The 19,750-nt window shown below is 47.3% G+C and overlaps 1 protein-coding gene across 4 annotated transcripts in view; it reads right to left on the bottom strand.

Annotated features, from left to right (window-relative positions):
* LOC105182554 (kinesin-like protein CG14535) overlaps nt 1-19,750 on the bottom strand; it is a 344,856-nt gene that overhangs the window by 82,631 nt on the left and 242,475 nt on the right. The gene's annotated exons all lie outside the window — the stretch shown is intronic.

Consider the following 19,750-nt stretch of genomic DNA (forward strand, 5'->3'; position numbering starts at 1 on the left):
GAGTCGTATCTGCAGCGTATACGCAGGCCGTCCCGCGCGCGTTTCAACCCCAAAAGACCCGAGGGGTCGACGAAATAATATTATCACGAACGTGTCCTCTGACACGTGGATTATATAAATAACAACGGAAGGAACAATTAAGAGAGCGCATGCCCCGTATCATTAAAGCGAAACAGCGAACGAGCCGAATGAAATAAAAAAGCGAACCAAGATATCGATAACGAAATCTATGGGTATCTATGGGTCCTTCGAGTTGCTGATTATGAATCTGATGTCAGATTTTAAAAATTCAAGATGGCAGGTGCAACATGGCGGACACACATAGTGGAAACAATCGTTTACTTTTATTGGAACTGTTATATTGTGGTTTTTTGGCTAGCTGATTGCGAATTTTCTATTAAGTTTTCGAAAGTAATTTTTTCAACGACAATTTTCAAGTGGAAAAAGTATTCTTTTTATTGCTTTTTCATAAAAAAATATCAAATTCAAATTGATACCTTACATGACGCATAAAGGATAACGTGATAGTTTTATTTGTTATATTTAGAAGCTTATCTTGCCTCCATTGGCTGGATAACTTTTTCATCTTACCTTGACTGGCTGGATAACATTTTTATCTTGCCTTCACTGGCTGGATAACATTTTTATCTTGCCTTCATTGGCTGGATAACTTTTTCATCTTGCCTTCACTGGCTGGATAACATTTTTATCTTGCCTTCATTGGCTAGATAACTTTTTCATCTTGCCTACACTGAAGGTAAATGTAAATCTGACAGAAATTTCGCAATCAACTAGCCGAAAAAACCACAACATAACAGTTATAATAAAGGTAAATAATTGTTTTACTATTTGTGTCCGCTATATTACATCCGCCATTTTGAATTTTTTAAATCTGACATTGAATTCGTAACAAGCAACTCAAAGAACCTATAGATACTGAATTTCGCAAAAATTTGTGCGATAAAATGTTATTAGTGTCAAACTTAGTAGGTAGTGACTACTTTGATCCTCTGCATCTCTGAAACCAATACTCAATGTAAAACTTCTTTTTCCGATTAATGTCTTATCATGAGCTATCATTTCGCATAAAATTTAATTTAAAAATCGGGAACTGGAAAACGGGCACTTTTTCGGCGGAGGTTCTTTCGGACCTTCTCAGCTCCCCCCTTCGGCATTATAATTCTGTCCGCGGTGATGTGAGACGAAGGCAAACGCGGCTGACCGAAATTAGCGACAGGCGACGCAGCCGCAAGCGGCAGCAGCCTGTGGAAAAATGGCCGAGCAAGGATCAGCGTGACGACGACACGCGCGGCTTCAGCGGGCACAAGTGTAGAAGGATGTTAATAAGTGTCTGGTGCAATCATAACTCTTAATAAGCGAGGCAAGCAGCGCTCTTAATGGCGCTTCGCCGACTCGTAACTCGGCGGAGTGCACTTTCGTGTTTCGGACGGATAGTCGGTCTGGCGCGTCCATATGAGCTTCTCGGGAATACAATCAACTCGTTTGGAGGATACGTCGCGACTTGTCCCACGTTTCGGCGAGGCCACTGGGACCCTCGTCCTCGGCGCGGCGCGGCGCGGCGCGGCGCGGCGCGGCGCAACGCCGAGACGAGAGCGACGCGCGGAATAATCTCTCAGCGCGTTCCGTCGCCGCCTCGGCGGAGTGATTTCGTCGCGGCGCGTTGCCGGCAGGTGGGATTTATCATCGACCGTTAAAGCACTCTTCCGTTCCCTCCTCTTCAGCCGCCTTCCGCCCTCCGCCGCCGCAAGTCGCAACAGCTGTACGGGAGCTTGTCGGATCGTTGATGTCGACGCGAAAATTGCCGCGAAGGAAAGAAACTTACGACGACACGCGGCCGGGCATGTGTTAAGCGTGAAACACGTAATTGCGTCCGGCAGGACGAAGACACGGAACTTCCGTGCGATATCTGGCGCACGATTGTATCGCGCGAGTGAAACAGAGACGAGCTCGTTTCTCGGTGTCTCTCTTTCTTCAGAAGGAAAACTGCGCGCGGTGAGAAGTACGGCAGAAACACGATATTTTGCCGTAGGAAATTTGCATTTGCAAAACACTCAGGCAATGATACCGATTACGCCGAGATCATACCGAGTCCCTTTTTGTTTTTCTTCGATCTGAGAATTATTCGCGTTCGTGTTGTGATATTTGATTAGATAACTGCTGGTAATTCAAGAAACAAACCGCTCGACATGGCCGGACGACAGGACGTCGACGTCGTGACACACGATTGACATGCGTTTATATATGTATTTTCATTTTATCTGGCGAAATATGTTCTCCGTTAAAACTCCGTGGAAAAAAACACACTTATATCGAAATATCGAGAAGTCAGTTTAGCGCATCAATAGAGAAAAGTAATTAATAAGAATAAAATAACAGCCGATGCTATTAAATATGCGCTGAATATCAGCGTCTGACTTGGCGCGGTAATAAGTCGCGAATTGGAACGGAAAAAATTTAGTACATTATTTCTCATGCTTTTTCCAGCAATCTCGACGCAGCCGTCGCCGCCGGCTCCTTTCGGCCGGGCGGTACGACGCGAGAGAGCGTGCTATATTTCGCCATTTGTTTTTCCAAATTGCGCCCTGAATAATTCATTACGCCGCCAAGTATGAATTTATATTAAAAGTCTCTCCTTCGCGAATAATTGCAGTCACGCTCCTCGTTGGCGACGCATGCGCGACTAAACAGAGTACGGAGAGAAAATGCGAAAAAACTCGTTTAATCGCGTCCCGACCTTATCGACGTCTCGGCGAAATGTAACTTGCTGTTCACGTTATTCTCGCGTATAATGTTAAAAAAATATTTATAGCGCGAATCCGCTCGGAGGCTGCGAGGAATCGATTCGTCACACGGCTCTTCGAATCAGAATAAACCGCATGACGAACCGCATTTCCGATAAATTTTATCGCAGCAACATAATAAAATAGTAAAACAGGGAGGGGGGTGTAAAGTGCTCGTTAAAAGTTAATAATTACGTACGTAGCGACCGCTGTACAATTATGCTTCGGATTTCACGTGCATTTCGGCGCACACGGTGAAATTCTATCGTAAACTTCCGCGATGGCGGTGCTAAAAACTCGCAAAGGGTCGCTCGGAGGGTCAGTTTGTCCGATCGCTCCTTACAGCGGAATTCGTTGGACGTGATCGGTTAACGGTTAGCGGCGGAGGAGTCACCCTTCCGTAAAGCGTGCATACCCCGCTACTCCTTATTACTTCTGGCAAGAGCGCACTACGTCATCCGTCGACACTTATTGACCTCCGAAGGCCTCGAACTGAAAAGTAGGCGCGCGCGCGCGCGTCCGCGCCATTTATTACTCGTCGGCTCTCCGCCGGCTGCGTGCACGCGTGTGCGTCGCGACGCTACGGAAAGTCCAGCCCACCCCCGCGTTTGTTTCGGTAGGCCGAGCGAAAGGGGGATGAAAAATTGCTGCAAATTTTTGGCAACGCGTGCTCGCTCGCCTCGGCCTATCCCTTCGTTCTGCAGCCTACACTTAATAAAAGGGGGCTTGATCCTCGAGTGGCCTCCGAAAAAATGTTCAGCCTCCGCGCGCCTCACATATGTACGGAAAATACACGCATTCCCGCGGCGCTCTCTCGCAACCCGCCACGCGGACAAATTGCATTACGCGGCGCGGGGGCGCCCGGGCCGTATATACGTGTCTCCCGCCGCACGGCGCACGGACGCGGACACGTGTGATACATCGGATTACCCGGCGATGACGCTCGCCGTATTTCACTCGTTATCGATCTCGACGCGTCTTAATTTGCACCTCGCAAAATTCGCCGGCCGGCTGTCGCGTCGCGCGAGCGGATTTCGGCTCGACAACCCGCCGCAAACGAGATTGTTTTCTCACCCCCGTCGGGGAATAACCGATCCGAGCTGGATTCGTTTATGCGATGGTGCACTGTGTCGCCCGTGTTTCTTCCATTCCAAAGGTCGCAAAGGTACATCGCACGTCGAATGTGAGTCGTGAGCTCGAATGAGCTTTTAAATTAGCAAGAGGTCGCTTTGCGGCACAGCTTTGGAACTGATCGTCACGGAGACAGTTACGTCACACACACGGAGGAAGGTTTTAGCTTTGTTTCGTATTGCTAAACTGTACTGACTTACACTGATATTTTCTTCTTTTCTTTCTCAATTGTTTGTCTTTTAGTTTCGTGAGTGCGCGCCAGTTTAGCGATGAAAAACAAACCTTTTCACTGGACAATACGCTACGCTATGTCGCGTAATTGGGGTATGCTCATACTAAAGTACAAATTTGTGTGTTACAACAATCAGTGATTTGTTTAAAATTATTTAAAACGTCATCGACATCAAACATATCGTTTTAACTTTGCAATATGAAAGTTAGACAGTACCTTCAAATGTACATAACTAGCCGGGCAAGCCAAGTATTTTTTCAGTTTACGAAAATTAATATTTATTTAATGTTTATCTTTCGGAACAATTTTCGCATGAATTTTACCCACCTATATGCTTTATAATACTATGCCACGACGTTATTAATGCTACCATAAAACATTACTCAAAGTATAATATATAGATTATTTCACGTGACAATTTTGTTACATAATTCGGAAATAAAGAGAATATGAGCAAGAAGAACGCGCGCAACGTTCCTATCTCTTAATTGCTTGTAATCTGCGCAAGCCCGGCTTCGTATAACTAACCGGGATTAAGTCCAATTCGTTTATCAGTCGCATAGAGATATGCAGTGAGCGACGTGTATAAAGCAGCCGTAGGAGTGCTGGCGTGCAGGCGCGCGGATTAAGTCGTGCTCCCCCGGAAAATGTCGCAAGTCTAGCTAGACTAAGCAAGAACACACGTTCTTAACGCCCGAAAGCAGACGATCATTTTACTTCGTCAGTCGAGTTAGTTACGGGATCTGCGTCTAAACGGCGCAGTATGCGTCGGTTTAAAGCCACTGAAAAACTTTTCGCCGCTCGCGCCTTCTTTACGACCGAACTATTCGATTCACTTTCCTTCTGTTCCAGCTGCACATTAAACACTCTGCTTTTTAAGTCTCTATATATTCCAACGCTGTCTTGATTGCATTCCTAAGAGGCTCTTGGAACGATTTATTGCACGCCGTGCTTTCACCGAGGAAAGTAGCGTGTTCTGACAATAAAATATCACTCACTAATCTTGATCACCATTGCTTGTGTTGTTATGTATGTTAAAATAAGAATAGGAGGCACAAATTTTTTTATGCATATCTTCCCACACGTTTAAAAGTTGAAACAATTCTTCACAAGTAATTCGATCAAATCAAGTATGAAGAGGATGTCTTCGAGATTGTGCGAAATATACGAGAAAATATCTTAGATAAAAAAGTGTTGTATAATAATTCTGCGTTCAAATTTCTGAAAAGTATCTAAGTATATAATTTAAAAGAGCATGAAATATCACAACTTTTCAGTCTGCAGCATTTTCTTATGCCACATGTTCATTCATACTAAGTTCTAATGAATTTTCTTCGAAGAGTTCTCTAAACGCAGCCTCTAAACATGCGACGAAGCAAATAAGACGACAAATAAGGAAATACATGTCCCATTTTTAACTCTAACGTAAGCAATGATCATCGAGACCGGCGAGGGGCACTTCCTCGTGCGTATACGTCTTCGTAAAATTTATGCGCATCATTTTCTTAAGTGTGCTGTAAATGTACGTATCACGAGAGAACGAGAGAAGCGACGAGTGTAAAATATGTAAAATCAAGTCGAATAACATGAGATACGACGGAAGGGGCGATACGATGCGTCGACAATAATAATTTGTAGTTTCTTCCTCCTTCGAGAGCACTTGCACTCGACTCTACGACGATATACACGCGCCAGACAGCCCTTAACAACATTCGAGAATCCATCGAGACTCTTCAAGGACCACCGTCACGTACATTTTAAGACCGTGGCGTCCACGTCTAAAAGCAGAAAGTCGCGAGTAGTGGAACGACGTTTATCAAAAATGCATGAGGCCCTTCGTTTGCGCGACTACGACAACCACTACTACGCCGACGACGACTACGACGACTACACGACGATGTACGAGTTAGCTAAAGCGTCTTCGTACGTCGTCGATGGTCCCGAGGCCATCGCTCATACATAGACGAATGAAGAGTGGCGGGAGGGGGAGGGAGCAGCCAGAGGGGTACACTCGAATTTCCGTGATGTCTGGTCCGACAATACGCCGCCTGGTCTAAACGGCTGTTCATTCAATGGCTCCGCCGGGCGAGACTCGATAAACCTCCTTGTCCTGTTCCTGACTCTCTTGCTCATAAACTCACCCCGGGGTGATCCCTTCCGCGTGCTTTCCTACGTCTACCTCGCGCTAGGAGATTCTACTAGGGCCGAGCGTCTCAAAATGTTTTTCCTCGGATGAAAGGCTGACCGGCGCGCGTGATGGACGGGTTCAGTGCTTTCCTATTTCTTTTATTGCGGCCTTTATGCAAATTGCGCATTTGGATGTGTATTTATGCGCCGCCAACACGAGGGATTTAGTAAGTCTTCCCCGTCTCTTATCTTTCGACGAAATAATACATATGAACCGCGTCGAAAGTGAAAAATGGTCGGTTCATACCGCCGAGAGGGATTCTGCACGACTAACACAAAACCGAAGCTTTTGTATCGGAGACGCCGAGAGACGATAATTTTCCAGAAAATTTCATGAGGACAAGTGATTGAAAATCTAGAAATTCTTGGACATTCGCGTGAAATGGGCAATTCTTTGGTAAATTTTAAAAGCGGGGCTTATCTAAGGAAGGAATTCTAATTTACGGTTCAGTTAATATATTTAGTGATATTGATAATGAAGAAGCGATAAAAATACCGATTTCGATATCTCTATCATCTAAATTTACTATCGTCGCATACAACAATACGTGTACATGCGATTTCATTGGTTGGATTGATATTTATTCTGCGTAGAAGTTTTCCGAATTTTCCAAATATGGCATGGATTATGATTACCATTCGCAGATTTATCCCAAAATTGGTTACTCGATTACAATACCAATTGAGAATCGACATAGAAATATTATAAGAACTTGAATTTTGTTTTCAATCGGTACTTAATGTAAATACAATTTTATGATTCAAGTGATTTTGACAGTTCGCGGTTGTGATCGTCAGTTGTCATTATATGTTTTGACAGTTTGTAATATATAATATTATGTTATATAATCAAAAGTAGTGAGCGTCCCTGTTTCAGCAGAAAAGTAGAAGTAAACGTTGAAAAAGGAAGAAAATTCCAATGTGGAACGAAAGCCAGGAAAAATATTGGGAAAATGTTGGGTTTTCTACTGAAATTCGCATATTCGGAAAATTACATTTCTAACCGGAATTTGCCTGGGATTTCAGGAAATCCAACTCGAAATCTCAATTAAATCTCAAGAAATTTTTTCTAGCGGGATCTAATCTCAGCTGTAATTAATCCTTCGGTCTGACAATACCGCTTTTCAATCACATCCCGTTTACCTATAAGTCGCTGTCGACCAGCCAACCAAACTCGGAGTTTTCGAGAGGAACTTCTAGCGTCTCGTGGATATCGACGGCCTCTCTTTCGTAGCATGCGAGCTTTCAATTCACTTCCGCTGTCCAAGCTCGACGGCATGGACTGTCAGATGCAGACTTCGTCCAGGTTTTCATGAAATCTTTTCCATAGAAAATCCTCATCCCATTTCAAGAACCATCCAAAGTCCCGGAAATTTTCATCCGTAGAGGCGATCGTCTCCTCCGCCGCCTCCTCCTTCTCTTTCTCCGCTACCTCCGCGCATTTAAATTCCGAGAAAGCGAGCCCCGCAATACTTTCACTGATTTCACGCGATCCGTGGCGCGCCGGTGAGCTTTTATGAAGTCGCTGCCTTCAATATTTCATTGCTTTCGTTATTCTTCCCGTCTTTCTCCTGTCAGGCGAAGTAGAACGGTACTTTCAGTCGCGACGAACTTTTGCTAGAACTTCGCTAGAAGACGTGCGAATGCAACGTTCCACGAGTCCTCCAAGTAGAAAATTATTCTATTTATACGTTAACAGTCCCAACCATACTTAATTAAGAAGTTTCAAACATGTGCATGTCGATCTTTTTTTCGAGAATCACGCGGAATCACGATCTTCGAATATTGCAGCGAGATATGCGAATATCTCACAATCAGTTCGTAAAGTCGCGGCCGAATAAGGCTATAAAAAAGTAGCGAGATTCTTCGTACGAGGTCGCAAGCCTGCGCGCAACGCCGAAGCTCACGAACAGTTTCATTTTTATGCCTCATGACGCGAATAGGGCGAGGGGACAACTCTGACGATCGGATTGATGGCGCACGGTTGTATCGGCACGCACGCATTCGCATTGGCTCGCAAAATGAACTCTGTCCTCTCTCGTTTTCTTCCCTCGTCTGTCGTTTCGGCCTGGCAGGCACTCACATTGATTTGTTCGCAGTTCCTGGTTTATAGTCTCGCTTTACCCCGGCACATCGGCCACTCTCGTATTAGAGCCGATAAAAATCATCCCTTCGCCCGCCTCCCGGCTTCTTTTCGGGGAGCCGTTAATTCAAATCGTTCAATCGCTCTGAAAGGGCCGGATCTCACGGTTACGTGCTCGACCACCGCTTAACGGTGTCGAAGAGGAAATAAGGAGTCCGCACCGCTCACCCTTCATAGGCTTATGAGTCTTAATGCGAGGAAAGAAGGGAGATTTTTGCGGAAGGACTCCGTAAGAATCCGAAGGATTCCGCAAGAATAACTTATCGGAAAGTGATATTTTCATAGACCCAACTTTGTCAGTGTGTTGCACTCATTGTGCTGAGAACCGTCGCGCGCGATAGCGATCTCTTTAGTAGCATCCATTCCACATTTGTTTCACGATAGTTTGGAAGTTTCTCACGGTCGGAAAGATCTTCAACGATCGTTCCCGCCAAAGCGCAGAATTCTAACGACGCGCATATTGCTCGTTGCCGAAGTAATAATACAAAATAAGAATCGCGTTCACGGAGCAATTTACGGAGTTATATTGATTAGATAAGCGGAGAAAGGCCCAGGATAAAGCAATCTGCGCCGGCGTTAATTAGTCATCCGAGACGGTCCAACGCGATGAATGATTTAGTGAGCCGATCGCGCGCTTCACAAAGAGGTTTCCCGTGTTCCGGAGTCCCGGTTATGCATATTGCAGGAACGTGCCCGTCATTCAAAATCCTCTCCCCACGCGATTACGCGGGTTGTACTCCCTTTTTAATGCAATATCAACTCGACGATAAACGACGATTTTTTGCCGGGGTCGCCATTGTTTCCGCGCGAAATTCGCTGGCATAGCTTTTTGCCGATCGGTCGAGTACACGCGCGATACAGTCGATAATTGAATTTCATCACACGCTATAAAGCTAAACGGCAGTTCCTGCCCTCGAGAGAGAGACAGGCTTCGTCCTGTCTCTCTCTCTCTCTCTCTCTCTCTCGCTCTCGGCTTAGAGAATCCCCGCCAACAAAAGAGCTATGTGTGCGCTTCCGATAATCCGGGAAATTAAATCTTAATTATCAAGACGACCGCTTTGGCATTGACGATCGATGCGTCGAGATATCCTTCGACAGGCTTCGCGAATTCGCGTGCGTACACCGCGCAATTTTTGGAAGTTGCGCAATAGCCGGTGCGAAGAAGTCGCGAAGCAGTTCCAGAAACCGAATTCTCGCATCTGCCAGACACCTAGGCGATCCCAGACGGGTCTTACCTCCCCCTTCCCCGCGCTCCCTCCCATCTTTGTCGTTTCACTTTCCTGCAAAGTGCAATTTCGCCCCGCGCTCCCGCCGCCGCGCGCGTCGCATCGGCAGCCAAGCAGTACCAACAGCATTATGCAAATGAGACGGTTCCGCCGGCACGCAAACGTTGGAACCCCATTCAGGATACCACCCCATCCGTCGCGAGAACCGAGGTTTGGCTTCTGTCGGAGCGTACCCCGATAAGGTCCTGGTGAAGAGAAGAAGAAAACGGCGGCGGCGGTGGCGGCGCGAGGACGCGGGGCGGCCCCCGGGGACTCTTTGTAGCGTTTCGATTTTTCAAACGGCCGTCGGAAAATGAAGGCTCGATAGATATCTCACGAGAGTGTTACCTGAGATAGCGCCATTCGACACCCGGGGGGATTTCTGAGTCCGCTGCAGCTCCCCGGCTGAGAACTGACGAGTTCGGTCGGATGTCTTTTCACCGTTTTCGATTCGTTCTATCAGTTATCCGATAACACCGGGGAGCCCCGGGCGCGTTTAATCGCGCCTCATAGCGCCGACAAAATGGCGCAACGGCGACGCAATGCGATCGTGCGCGATCTAATCCCGACGATATGACCCGCCGAGATTTCGATAGTATAATTTCCGCAGTACAACAGAGAGAGAGAGAGAGAGAGAGAGAGAGAGAGAGCCTCGACGTCGGTAAATATGAATCGCGCCGCGATTCTCACGTCGGCGAGGAAGAAGACGGTAAATGCGACGTCAGTCAGTCAGTTAGTTGCGCTTCTGTGAGTTTCGTGAGAATCGAGCGACTGAACCGACGCGTGGCACCGAAGCTGCATGCTGAGACGTGCAATTTGGGAAATTGTGCGTCGTGATGCGATCTTTCTCTTGAGAATCGCAATGAATGTGATGTATCGCACCGCAGCTGTGTATCGCAAACGCGACTTGCAATCGTGAGCAATTCCATATCACAAGTGCGCAATTTCTCCAACTCGCCAACTCGATTTTTAACCCTCTGATTGGTAAGTTGAATTTTACCAAAGTGCTTGAGCTGGCGAGAGGAAGATGGATTTTTAAAAATTCAGCAATGTCGCTAAAATTTTGTGTCGAGTTTTTGAGGTCACTATCTACGGAGATGAGACCAAAATTTTTCAAGTTTGAAATGCTTGATCCAGTGTGACGACAAAAAAATCATATTCTTATTTCATCAAAATAAAACTCGACATGTTACGAAAGAAGTTAAAATAATGGAAATACACCACATATTTATCTAAAACTCACAAAGTAATAAAATATCGAAATAATGAATAAATATAATTTCTAATGATAAATCATATATGTGCATAACAGTTCGTTTTGTTGATCTACGTTGATCTGAGGAGCCATCATTTCGAAATTTTGGTTTTAAAATTCATCATTGAAGAGAGAGACCTGAATTCCTAAGATACATTTCAAAGTTTTTATAAGACTTTCACATTCTCCCCAATTTTGGGTCTGTCGTCTTACAACCGCCAATCGTAATTTTGCAATTAAAAATTTCACCAGGTCTACCCTAAAAAATCTTTGAATACTAAATTAAAAAAATATTACAGTACTGTATACTAGATGCATTATTGCGTTTTCGCCAATCTGGGCCACATTTCGCGCACTCAGTGTTGTGTTTCGGCCCCGATCATATGCGATTTTAAATCGCATGCATTTTTGCGTTTGAATCACAGGGGCTTTGCGGTAAGAATCCAATCGCGTGTCGCATTGCGCACTCGAGCAAAGAAAATCGCAGTTTTCCCGATAAATTTCCAAATCGCATCTTCAGCTGCACGTAGCAAGAGGATGAACGGTTATGTGGCCGCGGAAAGCAGCAGGGTGATATGCCGTGTCCAACCGGCGATCCAACCGACGTAACCAGCTTCGTGGCGACGGCGGCGGCGGCGGCGGCGGCGATAACTTTTCGAATCGGGCGAAAAAGCTTAACCCCTTTCTCATTTCGGGCCATTTCCCGTCGCGTGCTCGTCGTTGCAATTTAATTGCATCCGGCGTCCAATCGCGGAAAACTTTTCGTCGGGCAGACTCAAGCGGGAGAGACAGAACGACGGGGAATTATAGTAGCGCAGGCGTTGCGGGGCCGGGCAAGGCGAGGTGGCGGTGCAAGGGGGGAGGAAGGAAGGGGAGCCCGGAATAGCGGAGCACAGCGGAATAAGTGATCGATTCCTTGATAATTACGTTAACGCGGACGTACTGGCGAGCCGATCAGCCGCGAATAACGTAATTATGGAGTCGCATTACTGCACGCACGCGCGGGGGTCAGCTGCGGCCCCCGCTTCGTTCCCCACGTCCCGGCGAGATTTCGTTTTTTCGTCCCTCTCGCGCCGCCGGCCACGCGCGCGAACGGGACACCGTCAAAGGATGTAAGTCAGCTTTGATCAGTGGCTCATTTCATTTGCACGTACACTCGGCGGCGCGAGGTCAACCCCCGCAATCTTGCCCCCGCGCAATTATCGAAAACGCGGCGGCGTTGCGGCGGCGGCGCGTGACGATGGCATTGGCGAGCGACGGTTCCGTCGACTGCCAGGCGACGCGAACGGAATGTTGCTCGCTCGCAGCTTATTCGGGCGCGAGACTTTTCTCCACGACTTGACGAGACGAGTCGGGCTATTGCGTGCCGCGCACGCAACCGCACCCCAGAACCGCGTGATCGTTATTTTCGTTGTAATGGACATTAAGCGAAATTGCATTGACAAATTGTGTGCGACGCGACTCTATAATATGAAATTTTCCGGAAATCGGCGCTGTGGGAACGGAATTACATTAAGCGCGCGAATTGACCGGCGAAAATCGCTGCCAAACGCGCGCGCGTCGCACTTTGTGCGACGGGCGATCGTTATTTTTGCTTGATTTCAATTATAATTCGGCCGTACACTGACAATTTCGCGAAATCGAGGAAACCGAGGTAATTACTTAGATAAATTAACGTAATAAAACCTGATCAGTTGCACACACACACACACACACACATACACGCGCGCACGCACGTCGGTGCGCAAATGAGGTGCGTTGAAAAAATTTCAGCAGAATCCGCCGTGAGACCACGCGAAAAACGCAATCAACGCGTGCACATTTGACATCCGAGTGATATCTGAGAATTTGTATAGGAACTAAATGACATTTTTGACGTTTCACTCGGAATTTATCGTGAAATACGCAAGGCAATGACAAAAAGTCTCTCTCTCTCTCTCTCGCTCAATCCTGCCTCCAGGCATCCAATAAGGCAAACCTCCCAATGCCATTATTTGCTGAATTAGAAATAGAATTTGGTTCATTACCACTATGTTCAGCTCAAAAGTTGGAATTGGACCGCGAGCGACAAAGGTGCGATATCGAAAAAAGAAGACAGAGGGAACCGACTTGGGGCGCCGCGTGACGTAGTTTATATTTCTCGCACCATTCGGACCTTGTTTACGCAAGCGTCATTACGGCATTAGTCAATTGATTAACGCTTCAAACGGAAAAGCCGCAAAATAGCCCATAATGACAGTGTCGCGGAGAAAGAGAGAGAGGCGACCAACCGCACGTTCGATAAATCGGAGCCTCGTTAGAGCGGCTTTATGCGCCTCACAAAAGGGAAACCGCCCCTTACCTTTGAAACCGGCGGCGGAAAAGGTACGTGTCGGCTGCGTTTGCGAATCCGCGCAATGCGTGCGTGCGTGCGTGCGTGCGTGCGTGCGTATCGCGAAATCGGCTGTGTGTCGTGCGCGCGCATCCAGTTTCACTGCTCTCGCCGAAACACGGCTCGTTTCGTATCCTTTATTACGAGTCCGAAAAAGTTGCGGGGACAGGCTAAACGTACCCGCGGACGTTAATACCGCTCAAACTGTGTGCATTCAACTTGGACCAAAATATCTCCAAAAATGTGAAAAAAAGACAGAGAGAGAGAGAGAGAGAGAGAGCGAGAGCGAGAGAGAGAGCGAGATGGATGCACGGGGGAGGGAGGGAGAAGGAAGGAGGAAAACGGAGCCGCACGGGCGAGTGCGTGACTCGTGAAATGAAAGGCGGCTGCGTGAACGGCCGTACGCAGTCGCGGTTTGGCGTGCAGTTTGAACGGTTGCAGAATAAATATATCGCGATAGAAATTAAGCGGTTCGCAGTGGCTCAATGAACAGCCGCCTATCTCACTGCGCCTCCAATTGGAGTCCCGGCCGCCGCAAAATTGCGGGGCAACTGAAACGTGGATTTCATTGCGGAGCTACACGGCCGAGAGAGCGCAAATAGTTGAGTGAGTTTAGCTAAATTTACAGTCGCCGCGGTTGGCCTCTATCCACCGCGTTTCCGGGCTTATTTGACAATTGCCGATGCTCTTCTTCGCGATTCAACGCGAGATGTCACGCGGGCGGGCGCGCGGCGGCTCGTCTATCGGTATGCGGCGCACATGGGTGCTAATTAATTCACGACGACGATCCACGTGTCAGACGGCAGCCGGGCGCGATCGCCAGGGATGATCATTTAATAATATTATACCAACCTACGTCGGAGGGTGGTGGCGGTGGTGGTGCCTCGGTATCACGCGGAGTCGGTCGACGCTCGAAATATCCGCGGAATTAAATAGCGCGCGGGAGGAGCCCGACGAAATCGATAAATCGTCCTGAAACGAAGGGGATGACCGGAGGGGGGGAAGGAGGGGCGGAGGGGGTACGGGGAGCGAGGGTGCCGTCGCGTGGTACACGTTAATGGATAATAGGATATCCGTTACGGTCCCGACCTCCACCTCCGTCCCCATCAGTTCTATTCAGTCGAGCGTATAAAGATAAACTCGATATCGCGACGCGAAAGAAACCATCTAGCGAGCCGTATAATTATTTCGCCTCCTCGAGTACTTTGCGCCGTTCTTGGGCCGAATATCGAGTTTGCGCGACTGAGGACGAGCGAACGGGCGCTCGGCGTTAATGAAGCTCGATGTCGCGATCGACAAGGCGGTGTTCACGTCGCGCGGAAAGTGCGGAGATATATTCGCTCCTCTCCCGTCCCTCTCCTCCCATCTCGGCTAGGCTTCTCATCGTCGTCGTTGGACAATCTTCGGGATCTTCATCGCGATGAAAATTCCGCTTTCACGACGATTGTGACAGTCAGGTGACCGTTGTTCATTTTACCGAAAGTAGCAAAGGTTGCTTGCAGTAGGTTGCAGTGGAATTAATCTCGCAAAGAGGGTTTCCTAAAACAATTTATTACCGACAGAAAAGGAACTGCAAGATTTTAATGATGTAAGATCAAATAAATTAAATGTCGTGTGCCAACGCTAAATGCATTCTGCGGTCATGGAATTTTGGAAATTTATTGCCGAATAAACGGGAAATATGCATCTCAAATCATCTCTCATCTTCTTCCGCCATCTTTCAACAAGTTTCCTCAAAGTGACGAAGAACGCAGAATGTTTCACCGCGATTTACGCTCTATTACATACCCAACGAATTTAAATTATTGTTAAATTATTATTGAACAAGTTTAATAGACATACAAATGAAAGAAAAATTAAAAGAAGGTAGTTGAAGATACACGAAGATTATTTCAGTTTCCTAGTAACAGAAAAGTTTCACCGTACCTCGACGGTAACATTTTGAGGTAGCGTTCTGGTGCGTTCGTCGTAACGCAATAAAGACTCACATCCGTCTACCTGCCCGCATGAGGTCTATTTTCCGCCGCATGAACGACGCGTTTCAAGTGAAACGGCGAAGTGTGCAGTTACCGCGCGAGGAGTGCGGCGCAAAAATGTTCGATCGTTAAAACATCGCTGTACACCGTCGACCGGGGGTGTATGTTTCGTAAGGGCGGAAGAGTTACGGCCACCACTCGGGATATTTGTACGGCGCTCGATCCGCCTTTTAACTCGCTCGTCATCACGTCTGCACGCCCGAGGAAGCCTTCCGGCGAGATCGGGAGGGTCAGAGTCGAGCGAGTCGTGCGCTAAGAAAAATACCGGCGGCGAGAGGCGCGACCGGGCGGCGCACTGAATGCAGTCGCTATCAAAACAGGGCTAAGTGTTTCGATATTTATCGGTTAGCACTTTGGTCGGTCGTTCCGCGAATGGCTGCAGAATGACGGCGGCAAGGGGGCGGTACACGCCAGCCGGCAGTGGGTTATATTTTCTGGAGAGGCGCCAACGACAACGGCAGCGGAAACGACTTCACGCGGGAACACAAGAGAACGAAGAACACCAAGGATGGGAGGGGAGGAGGGAGAGAGAGAGAGAAAGGGAAAGCGAAAGGGCAGAAGGGTCGTCGAGAAAGAGACGAGGAAGGGAGTCGCGAGATTCAATTTCCCGCCCTCCGTGATCGCCCCGTGCCTCCTTAATCGCCGAAAATATTGGTCCAGCTTTGTACCCATCCAGGAGCTCCAACCACCCAGAACTCCGCCACTCGCATCTTTTCCTTCTGGGCAGCATCTTTGGCCGTCTTTCAAGGCCATCGGTTGGAACGCCGCCAGACACTTTTACGCGGATATTTACGAGAGCCTTTACGGAGCGGGACGGGTCGAGACTGCCGCGGCTTCCTGAGAAAATTACGTGACTCCTGCGTCCTACCGCCTTGGCCGCGACGACTGTTTGGCATGGGAACACTGCGCGGCGAAACCACCCCGAAGCTCGTGCTTTGAGCCCTCCACGGAGGTGTCCACGTCCTCCAAGTCCGCTCGCGCGGACCGTCCTTATCTGATGCGGTTCAATTAGAAGAGCGCAGGACTCGGGGGACGCTTGTTTAACGTCAGGCTCGTTCAATGTCCCATCAGCTCGCTGCTGTACAGCTATAAGACACGGCCTACGCTAATTTACCGCGTCGTGCGCGTAACTGACACGTTTTGTCTTAAATAAGTCTTCGCCAGCTACAACGGAGGCAATATTTGTCCTTCACGTCCGAGAGATTAGCGCGGCATTCCGGCGCTGCTGGCGACATTGTATCCGGAAGGAAAAGTTAATCCTTGAGCACCGAGGTGCGCCATTTTTCCGAAATTCCGCGTCCGAGATATCTGAATCGCGCGTTTCCCTTTGACTCTTCGAAATATTCTCTCGGACAACCGAGCTGTTTCTCAGCGAAATGTACGAATTTATTAACCGCTAACGTGAAGAAAGTACACGACCGATAACGTTGAAGTATGAAAAGCTCCGTTTCAGCCAATCACGGGTCTTGTTCGTCCGGACATGTTACAAGATAGCATATTCTTATGCATCTAGACCTGGTGCTTCATCGTACACAATAGGTAATGAAGGCTACATCTGAAAAGGGGGGGGTGGTCTGTACCGTGAGCATTCGATCTTTGTCCAGCTTGGTTCCTATTGGAGAACGTTAGACGAAGATAGCGTGTCTGTTGTGAACAATGGAAGGGAATACAGCTGTCCTTTGTATCTTGTCTTGAAACTTCTCATTAAAAGGCGCAGTCTATGTACACTTCAAAACGATTGGAACGCCGATGGCTCAACGAGGGAACGCGTTTCCGAATTCGCTGCATTCCGGGCTGCGTCCGAAAAGGAAACAATGATCGAACCGTTTCGATCAGGCCAGGCCTATGCAAGATGGCACTCCTTGAGACACTCGAACATCCAGTCGTTCCTATCGATGGAAATTGCCACACGAGGCGCTCAATCGCGTCGCCTGAACGGTACGAGTAGCAACATAAAATGATTCCCGCGATTTGCAGGCCGCCGTAAGCGCGACGTCTCGTCCATTCACGACGAAATCACGTATCGCTGGGAGCATCCGCGGTCCGTTAATTCGCGCTTTATTGCCAGCGACTTGATTATGCGGCATAAAAGGCGCGCACGCGCGCAGTAAAGCCCAGTCGACAGCCGCGGCCTTTAGCCGGCCGGCAGCGTGATTAACGTTTCTTTTACTGCGAATGTAAAGCTTTATGGCGACCTGCCGCCGTTATCTCCAAGAGATCGAGGCTTTATTATGACACCCGGTGTGGCGGCTCCGAGAGGATCCACGAAGGAAGAACGGTCGTTTGAAGGGCGGCGGCAGATATAGCGGTATCTCGCCCGAGGGAACATTAGTCCTGGGAACCAGGAAACATGGGAATCATGCGGTACCTGCCGTGCTACCCTCCCGCCTGCCTGGTCGCCCCCCGCAGACAGGGCCGTAACGAATCTCGCGAGTGCCCCCGAGGGCTACCGGCTGCTGTTGTCCAGTCCACCCTTCCAACCGCTGCTAGCAGTTGCGGCTATTCCGATAGAGCGGGAGTTCCCTCAAGTGTTCGGCATGTCGCGGCTAGTCCTCGCCCACGTCAACCAGCGCGCGCGGAATCGGGAAAATAATCCAACCTCGTCCCGAGTCTCGGCCGCTTCGAGAATTTTCCCGGCATGTGTCGGCTTGTTGGAACTATATAATTTTACCGAGCAGTCTTTACGTGTCGAATTTTGCAATTGTCGGTTTGCAATTTCGTCCTTCTTCTTATCCTCATGTTGCTTTCAATTGTTATTAATGTCTTAATCGTTAAAATTATTTCAATATTATTATTATATTTTTCTTGCTATTATTGTAATGCTAAGAGGGAGTCGCATTTTTGCAAAAGTCGACGAAACCTGCGAAAGTAACGGAACGCTGCAGTGAACGCTATGATTCCGCTCTCTTCGCAAGCGGAATCATAGCGTTAATAGACGCGAATATCGACGCGCGAAATTGACTATCAAGAGGCACGGTAGTGCCTCGCGCCAATTTCGAGCGCAACGAAGTTGCGCCTGAACGACGCAAGACATACGGTGCCTATATTACGCGAAACTGCGAGTTGAAACGAGGTGAGATATTCATATCTCAGCAATGGTTAAACCGACCAAGGTTTATTCAGTGCCAATCGATTCGGCCTTAAAAATAGGAAGAAAAGTGTCCTTGTGTTTCTTGTGTACGTTGTCACTAAATGTAGATATTTTAAAATAAAGTCCAAATCACGGAAAATTTCGATTCAGTAAGAAAGTAAGAAACGCTAGACCGTAGAGGAAAGGGGATTTGTGCATCTCACTTTCCAACACCAGAGGCGTTACAAGCGCGCTGAAGAAGCAGCGAGTGCGAGTGAGCAAACGATAGAGAGTAAGAGAGAGAAGAATATTGCTAGAATACAGGAGTAGAAATGTGCGTGAAAGAGAAAGAGAGCGAGAGTGAGAGCGAATGCGAGAGCGAGAGCGAGAGAGAGAGAGAGAGAGAGAGAGAGAGAGAGAGAGAGGGAAACCAAGATTTTTTGCATCAAATACTTTTTATTATATTGTTATAATAACTAATTTATTATAATAACAAGTAAAATAACCATAAAACTCAGTGTTCTAGTAAATAATGAAGACACTGTTTTTGAAGTACCGGACTGTGTATCATTGGGAGTTTTCGATACATTTATCTTCAAATTGCAAATCGCTCTCATTTGCAGAGTTGATGTTGAGTAAAGTTTTTCAGTTGACGTTATTGTTTTGTTATATCATTTTTTTGTAGAACAGTTTTATTTATAATATTCAATAGAAGAATTTATTGTTAAAGATATAAGTTTTACTTGTATTTGAAACTTATTACTTGTAAAACGAAAATAATAAATTATTATACATTGCCCAAAGACACACGCTCAGGTGCGGTACGATGTACAGTACTAAAAGCGTAAACATTGCCGTTTATATCATTTCTTTTGTAAAGTAGTGTTGTAGAGATTGATCACAGTTATAAATTTTACTTGTAAACTTTTATGTTACATATATAACTTGAAAAAAAATAATTTGAAATTTCTAAAAATAACACAATACGTGTTGCGCGTGTACTTGGCGCCTCTTTTTGTTTAAAAAGGTAAGTTTTATACAACGTTATGGGCTCTTTGAGACGCGTCCCGGCGAGACAAGGTCGCGCGACTTTGAAAACAACATGAGTTCATAAGTACGCAATTGCCGCGATCGTTTCCATTATTGTTTACACCGCGACGGCGGACGGATCGGCGGATCGCCGAGCGTAATAATTTCTGAATTTTCACGCTCGATCATAGTGTGCGCGCGCGTATAACGTGTAATATTCGTGCGTGTGT

The sequence above is a fragment of the Harpegnathos saltator genome, unplaced genomic scaffold (genome assembly GCF_003227715.2).
Source record: "Harpegnathos saltator strain DR-91 unplaced genomic scaffold, Hsal_v8.6 scaffold639, whole genome shotgun sequence".
Classification (NCBI taxonomy): domain Eukaryota; kingdom Metazoa; phylum Arthropoda; class Insecta; order Hymenoptera; family Formicidae; genus Harpegnathos; species Harpegnathos saltator.